This window comes from Piliocolobus tephrosceles, chromosome 4 (genome assembly GCF_002776525.5).
Source record: "Piliocolobus tephrosceles isolate RC106 chromosome 4, ASM277652v3, whole genome shotgun sequence".
Classification (NCBI taxonomy): domain Eukaryota; kingdom Metazoa; phylum Chordata; class Mammalia; order Primates; family Cercopithecidae; genus Piliocolobus; species Piliocolobus tephrosceles.
The window spans coordinates 150,646,249-150,654,043 of NC_045437.1; the positions used below are offsets into that span (position 1 = coordinate 150,646,249).

Genomic DNA, 7,795 nt, shown 5'->3' on the forward strand with positions numbered 1-7,795 from the left:
ACAGTGAGACGCCATCTTAAAAAAAAAAATCAGAATTGCAAGTGACCTTTATTTTACTAAATTTTGAGACAGAGTCTCACTCTGTCACCCAGGCTGGAGTGCAGTGGCATGATTTCAGCTCACTGCAACCTCTGCCTCATGGGTTCAAGCGATTCTCCTGCCTCAGCCTCCCAAGTAGCTGGAATTACAGGCGCCCGCCATCACGCCTGGCTAATTTTTGTATATTTAGTAGAGACGGGGGTTTCACCATGTTGGCCAGGCTAGTCTTGAACTCCTGGCCTCAAGTGATCCGCCTGCTTGGGCCTCCCAAAGTGCTGGGATGACAGGTGTGAGCCACTGCGCCCGGTCACCTGATGTTATTTTTTAAATAATTGGTCCTTGTAAAAAATTTGCACAAGTATATAAAGTGAGTGACTTACAGGTGTCGTATTTTGCATGAATTTGCGAGAAATTTTATTTCTGGACACTCTCGGCTTATGTCCCAAACTGAGTCACAAGAACTTGATTTACTTTTACTCCGCACCCCTCTGATTGCTTTCTGAGGGTCCTTCCGCTAGAAAGAAATTACACTGTTCGAAAATCAGAGAGGAAACTTCGCAGTTCCAGCCTGGAAGCAGAAGCAGGTGTGCAGGAACCTCTTCAGCCCTCTCTCTACCAGCGGAGGGGCACTGGGGCAGCTCGTGCAGAGTCAGCAGAGGGCGGTGCTAGGGGCGGTGCTCTCACCTCGGTGCGTGGTCGGGGGTGCCGCGCGCTGTTCTGTCGGCCCGCGATTGGGCGAGGCCGCGAGCGGCGTAACAGCTGCCAGCTCACGGGCTCAGACGGTCGCCGCCGCGTTTGCGCAGGGGGAGCTGGTCGCCGCTGCGGCCGCCTGGAATTGTGGGGGTTGTGTCTGCCACTCGGCTGCCGGAAGCCGAAGGTAGGGGCAGTGAGGGCCGCCCGGCCCTGGAGCTGGGCTGGGGATTCAGGGCGCTTCCTGGGCCTCCTCCTGCCGGCGGCCTCGGCGCCTTCGCAGCAGTGTTCTCGGGACCCACACATCCTCACTAGTGTCTCCAAAGCGGGACGTCCAAGTGGGCCCGGGGCACCCTGCCGAAGGCCCACCTTTCTTACCTTTCCCACTCAGAATGTCTCCATTCACCTCTTCCTTGGCAGGAGATGAGGCCGTGGAAATTCGATATTGGCTTTGGCTCCCCACCTGTTTTTAGTGCCTTTGTCTGTTTGATTCTTCCGGCCTAAGTTTCCATATCTGTCCGAAGGGGTGGCTTGGGTGTTGACCCGTGTGTCTCTTCCCATGTGGAATTATTGTCACTCTCTTATTGCTTGTTTTTCTTTGTCCTAGAAAATTTGCCTTTAGAGGTTACAGACTTTTGTTAGTGTTATCGCTCAGATTGTCTGGGGGGTTTGTGCATAAGCCTTGGACTCCATTCCCTGGGGTTTCGGATAAGGTGGTGCGTGGGCAGCTGTACCCCAGGGGCTTCTCATTCAGATAGTCCCGGAATCCTGGCTTTGAAAATCCCTGCTTCAGAAGTCAGGAGAGAATGACTTGACATATGAGCCCCTGGAATGGGGCTCTGGGTGGGAAAAGCCAGGAATCAGGAAATGCTAACACCTGTGAGGCCTGGGCTTTCTTTGCACCGGAGGAATTAGAATGCCATTTGATATCTTTTAAAAATATTTGCCTACCTATATATGTAAGATCAGTTTTTCTAATATTTTTAAATGCCTGGCTTCAGTTGGCTTTCCCACCCCAGTAAACCTAAATAAAAACACAAAACTGCTCTGAGAGATGGGAAGGGGGTTAAGTTAACCCAAACTAAGTAGACAGGAGGAGAATAAAACTTACATATTTGCCAAGAGACAAAACTGATATGTTTATAAACAGTTTTTTAATTTTTTATTGAGGTGGAGTTTGGCTCTTGTTTCCCAGGCTGGAGAGCAATGGCACCATCTCGACTCACCGCAACCTTCGCCTCCCAGGTTCAAGTGATTCTCCTGCCTCAGCCTCCCGAGTAGCTGGGATTACAGTCATGCACCACCATGCCCAGCTAATTTTCTATTTTTAATAGAGACGGGGTTTCTCCATGTTGATCAGGCTGGTCTTGAACTCCCGAACTCAGGTGATCTGTCCGCCTCGGCCTCCCAAAGTGTTGGGATTACAGGCATGAGCCACCTTGCCTGGCCTATAAACAGGTTTTTTTTTTTTTTGACATTGTGAAAGATACTTTGTTACGTGTGTGTCTTTTCAGCTCTCACCCCACCCAAGTTTTTTTCTTTTCTGATAAAAGTATAGCCAGATTTGGGGATTAGGTGGGATTTTGATGGGAGCCAGAGTGTAACGATATTGGAATTGATATTTGTACAACATGGGTCAGAACTTGGTCTGTGGTTTTAGTTGAGAACATGGCCGTCGGGTTAAGATGGTGTTACCACACCAGATTTATTTCACCTGTCTTTCAGATGTTTAGTGAATTTAATCTGCTCATGAATACATGTGCTATTTTAATGAAATTGGCAATAGAAGAGACTTTCTGCTCCCATTTTACAGGTGATGGAAATGTTACTAGGGATGTGGAAGTCCAGGAATGAAAAGTTGCCTAGTACTTTGATTCCCACTTACTTCTTCCCTGCTGTTTTCTGAAGGCCAGCTATTCTCTACTGAGGCCAGCTGTGAGCCCTGGTGTGTTTCATTGGCAGGAGAAAAGGCTAATTAAGTGAAACCGAAAGGTAACAAAATGGATTTTAAAATAACACACATGTGGAAACTTAATCCACTAATGAATGTTCTCCTTTACAGTGGTGTGTGCAGGTGTAGGTGGTGGGAGTTGAGGGTGGCATCCCCTAAGTGATTTGGCTGTTGTTCAAGGCAGTTTTGAAAATCCACCTCTGGAATTGTTTTCAGAGACCTTTTTGAGCCATGTGAGAGATCAGTTCCTTTAATATATTGAGTCATACTGTATTTTTTTTTTTTTTTTTTGAGATGGGGTTTCACACTGTGGCTCAGGCTGGAGTGTGGAGGTATAATCATAGCTCACTGCAAGCTTGAACTGCAAGCTTGAACTCCTGGGCTTAAGTAATACTCTCACCTGAGTAGTTGGGACTACAAGGGTGCACCACTAGGCCCAGCTAATTTTGTAATTTTAATTTTTGTAGAGACAGGGTCTTGCTGTGTTGTCCAGGCTGTTTTCGAATTCCTGGCCTTAAGCAATTCTCCTGTCTTGGCCTCCTAAAATGTTGAGATTACAGGTGTGAACCACTGCATACATCCTATATATATATTTAACCCCGAATGGCATGGGTAAGCAACCTTGTCACCTGACTTGTCTTCAGATGAGTTAACGGTTCTTTTGAAGTGGAAATAACAGATTTTTGGAGGGTGGTGAACATGAGTTTTAATTCTGAGTCTACCACTTATTAGCCACATAACCTTGGATAAGTTACTTCACCTCTGGGGCTCAATGTACCACTACATAAAAGTGGGAATAATACCCATGAAAGCTCTTGAGACATAGGAATGCAATAAATGTTTTCACCCTCAAAGATTGAAGATTTGCTGTTAATGAGAATATTCAAAAGAACATGACAGTCTCTGGCTGGGCACGGTGGCTCACGCCTGTAATGTCAGCACTTTGGGAGGCCAAGGTGGGTGGATCACTTGAGGTCGGGAGTTCAAGACCAGCCTGACCACCATGGAGAGAAACCCTGTCTCTACTAAAAATACAAAATTAGCCGGGCGTGGTGGTGCATACCTGTAATCCCAGCTACTCGGGATGCTGAGGTAGGAGAATCACTTGAACCCGGGAGGTAGAGGTTGCAGTGAGCCGAGATCATCGTGCCATTGCACTCCAGCCTGGGTGACAGAGTGAGAGACTCTGTCTCAAAAAAAAAAAAAAAAAAAGTCTCTAAAAGGAAGTTGTACCTTTTTCGAAAGAGGTGGATATTCTTTTTCACATGCTTGTGGATTCATACTCTGACCTGCTCAGCCTCTCCCCGTCTTTCTTCATTCATTTTCTATCCTTTCCTAAGTGAAGTTCTGCTGCAGAGGCTGTCGGCCAGTCTCTTGGAGTAAGCCTCTTTTCAGGAGAGCTAATCTGAACGCTCTTAACAATGCTAGTCCCTTGGTCACTATTCCTAGGGATTTTTCTCTGGGGGCTCCAGATGGTGCTTGGATCATGCTCTGTAGCACAGCCATGTCTAACTCCTGGATTTGGTGTCAATTTGAAGACCCATCCTGTGGAGCTAATCTTCTCTCTTTCTGAGCAAGGATGAATACTTGATCCTTTTCTGAGTCAGCCTTAAACTGCAAACCTTAGTCTTCTACAGCAGAAAGCCTTGCATTTTAATTATACATAGTCTAAAGAGGGAATAGCCTGCCCTTTACTTTTCTTCCTTTACTTTCACCAAAGATTTCACTGCTGAGTAGGGGAGTAGGAGAATAGCCCGTTGCCATTCAGAGTGAGGCTTTGGGGTAACCCGATTCCTAGCATAAGCAATAACGGAGTTCATCTTTGGGACGAAAACCTTGTAAAAGATTTGGGCTGCTCAGACACATGTGGAGAACCTCATGGAATTTTCCTAGCTTGTGAGGATTTTATACCTGGCATTCTTACTTTTGCAAATTTCTACCCAGAATCCAGTAGCAACAAAACTATGTTCAGCCCAGACTTGTAGTTCCTTCAGGTTCCACCAGGCAGCTGTAAGACAAGGGTGTGGTTGTGCTGGCTGGCCATGTCTGCCCTCATCCTCCTAATACTGCCCTTGGCTTTGGTATTGAGAAGGAAGTGGCATAATCAATTCATGAGTAACATTCTCTGCCAAAGTGGAAGTCAGGGGCAGAGAGTTGTCAGCATAGGACTAGACAGATGGAAAGAGCCAGCCTTGCCTCAGGAATGCTGCTAAATGCTGTGAATCCATGACAACCACTGTGTTTCTTGGTGTCACCTCATTTGTGAAATGGGAATGCCTTCATTGATCTCTTTCATGAGAAAGTTGGACCACCATCCCAGTTTGCCCAGGACAGAGGGATATCCAAATATGGGACTTTTAGTGCCAAAAGCAGGAAAGTCCAGGGCAAACCAGGACAAGTTAGTTACCCTACCCATGACCATTATACAAATGAATGAACACGCTGTCCTTAGGGTTCATCTAAGACTCAACCCTTTGGGTTTATTTAATTATTTTTCAACCTTCTGTTAATTATCATATTTTGAGACTTTTTTCCCCCTAATTTTCTACTCCCCAATGGAATTTTTTTTTTGAGAGGGAGTCTCACTCTGTCACCCAGGCTGGAGTGCAGTGGCATGATCTCTGCTCACTGTAGCCTCTGCCTCCTGGGTTCAAGTGATTCTTGTGCTTCAGCCTCCTGAGTAGCTGGGATTGTAGGCGCCCACCACCATGCCCAACTAATTTTTGTGTTTTTAGTAGAGATGGGGTTTTGCCGTGTCGGCCAGGCTGGTCTTGAACTCCTGGCCTCAACTGATCTGCCCACCTCAATCTCCCAAAGTGCTGGGATTATAGGCGTGAGCCATCGCATCCAGCCACCCCCAATGGAATTTTAATACCACAGATGTGTATCTGTTTTTGTATTGTCGCCCTTACGATGGCCACAAACCATTGTAATATCTAATATTTTTTCCCTAACAATCAATTTTCACCCCTTTTGAGGGTAATATTGCACTCATTGAGAATGGATGGTCTTATCTGATACTCTTTCTATAGTATAGTCATCAAGACCTGTTTTTTATCGAGAAGAAACAACTGGTACCACAAGCTTTTTCTTTTTGTTTTTTTTTTTGAGACTGAGTTTTGCTCTTGTTGCCCAGGCTAGAGTACAGTGGTCATGGGTAGGGTAACTAATTTGTCCTGGTTTGCCCTGGACTTCCTGCTTTTGGCACTAAAAGTTCCACATTTGGATATCCCTCTGTCCTGGCTCACTGCAACTTCTGCCTCCTGGGTTCAAGTGATTCTCCTGCCTCAGCCTCCTGAGTAGCTGGTACTTACAGGCATGTGTCACCGCACCTGGCTAATTGTTTTTTTTTTTGGTAGAGACAGTCTCACTGACCACCTCAGGCTGGTCTTGAACTCCTGGGCTCAAGCATTTCTCCTACCTCGGCCTCCCAAAATACTGAGATTATAGGTGTGAGCCACCACACCTGGCCAAGTTTATTCTTTATTGTTTTAATTTTTTTTGAGTCTTTGGATTTTGAGGTGGTCCATTTACCATCTGCTTCTCTGGTGCCTCTTGGGCCTTCCATCTTTTTTTTTTTTGAGATGGAGTCTCGCTCTGTCGCCCAGGCTGGAGTGCAGTGGCCGGATCTCAGCTCACTGCAAGCTCCGCCTCCCGAGTTCCCGCCATTCTCCTGCCTCAGCCTCCCGAGTAGCTGGGACTACAGGCGCCCGCCACCTCGCCTGGCTAGCTTTTTGTATTTTTTAGTAGAGACGGGGTTTCACTGTGTTAGCCAGGATGCTCTCGAACTCCTGACCTCGTGATCCGCCCGTCTCGGCCTCCCAAAGTGCTGGGATTACAGGCTTGAGCCACCGCGCCCGGCCTGGGCCTTCCATCTTCACAGCTGGGGCTGCTGTGTTGGCCCAGGTATCCTCAGCCTGGACATTGGAACCTTTGGGAAGAGTCTGATATTTGGCCCTTGTCACATTTCACACCTACAGAGAAATGGGGAGGGGTATATTTCTGAGGTCTGCTCACAGGCCATGTTGTCACTGAGGAAGTTCTTGATCATTCTTTTTAGTTACCACTTATCATCACTGGCAGAGGAACGTCAAAGTAGTCAGTGAACGGATCTCCACAGCTAGCTACTTCCCTCTCTGCAAGTAGTTTGCTCCTTCAGTCTTGTGATGAGAAAGGGATCTAGCAACTAGAAGAAGAATCTGAGATACATCCTAAAGTTCTGGTGAGGAAAGCTGATGCCAATGGATTTTTTTTTTGAGATGGGATCTTGCTGTGTTACCCAGGCTGGTCTTGAAGTCCTGGCCTCAAGCAATCCTTCCACCTCAGCTTCCTGAGTAGCTGGGATTGCATGCATGTACTACCATGCCTCACTCACCAGTGGATTTTTTTTTTTTTTTTGAGAGTGTCTTGCTCTGTTGCCCAGGCTGGAGTGCAGTGGCATGATCTAGGCTCACTGCAACCTCCACCTCCCAGGTTCAAGTGATTCTCCTGCCTCAACTTCCCAAGTAGCTGAGACTACAGGCGCCTGCCACCATACCTGGCTAATTTTTGTATTTTTAGTAGAGATGGGATTTCACCATGTTGGCCAGGCTGGTCTCGAACTCCTGACCTCGTGATCTGCCTGCCTCGGCCTCCCAAAGTGCTGGGATTACAGGCGTAACCACTGTGCCTGGCCCTTTTTAAGAGGGTCTCACTCTGTTGTCCAGGCTGGAGTGTAGTGGTGTAATCATAGCTCATTGCAACCTCCAACTCCTGGGCTCAAGTGATCCTCCCACTTTAGCCTCCCAAGTAGCTAGAACCATGGGTGTGCACCACTGTGCCTGGCTAATTTAATTTTTTTTTTTTTTTTTTTGAGGCGGAGTCTTGCTCTGTCGCCCGGACTGGAGTGCAGTGGCCGGATCTCAGCTCACTGCAAGCTCCGCCTCCTGGGTTTACGCCATTCTCCTGCCTCAGCCTCCCGAGTAGCTGAGACTACAGGCGCCCGCCACCTCGCCCAGCTAGTTTTTGTATTTTTAGTAGAGACGGGGTTTCACCGTGTTGGCCAGGATGGTCTCGATCTCCTGACCTCGTGATCCGCCCGTCTCAGCCTCCCAAAGTGCTGGGATTACAGGCTTG

The 7,795-nt window shown here is 47.4% G+C and overlaps 1 protein-coding gene across 1 annotated transcript in view; it reads left to right on the forward strand.

Annotated features, from left to right (window-relative positions):
- Window positions 1-726: 726 nt before the first annotated feature.
- Window positions 727-7,795, forward strand: part of SIL1 (SIL1 nucleotide exchange factor) — a 237,537-nt gene continuing 230,468 nt past the window's right edge. Inside the window, exon 1 of the mRNA XM_023195311.2 lies at window positions 727-916. The gene's annotated coding sequence lies outside the window, so the exon portion shown is untranslated. The remainder of the gene's footprint in view (window positions 917-7,795) is intronic.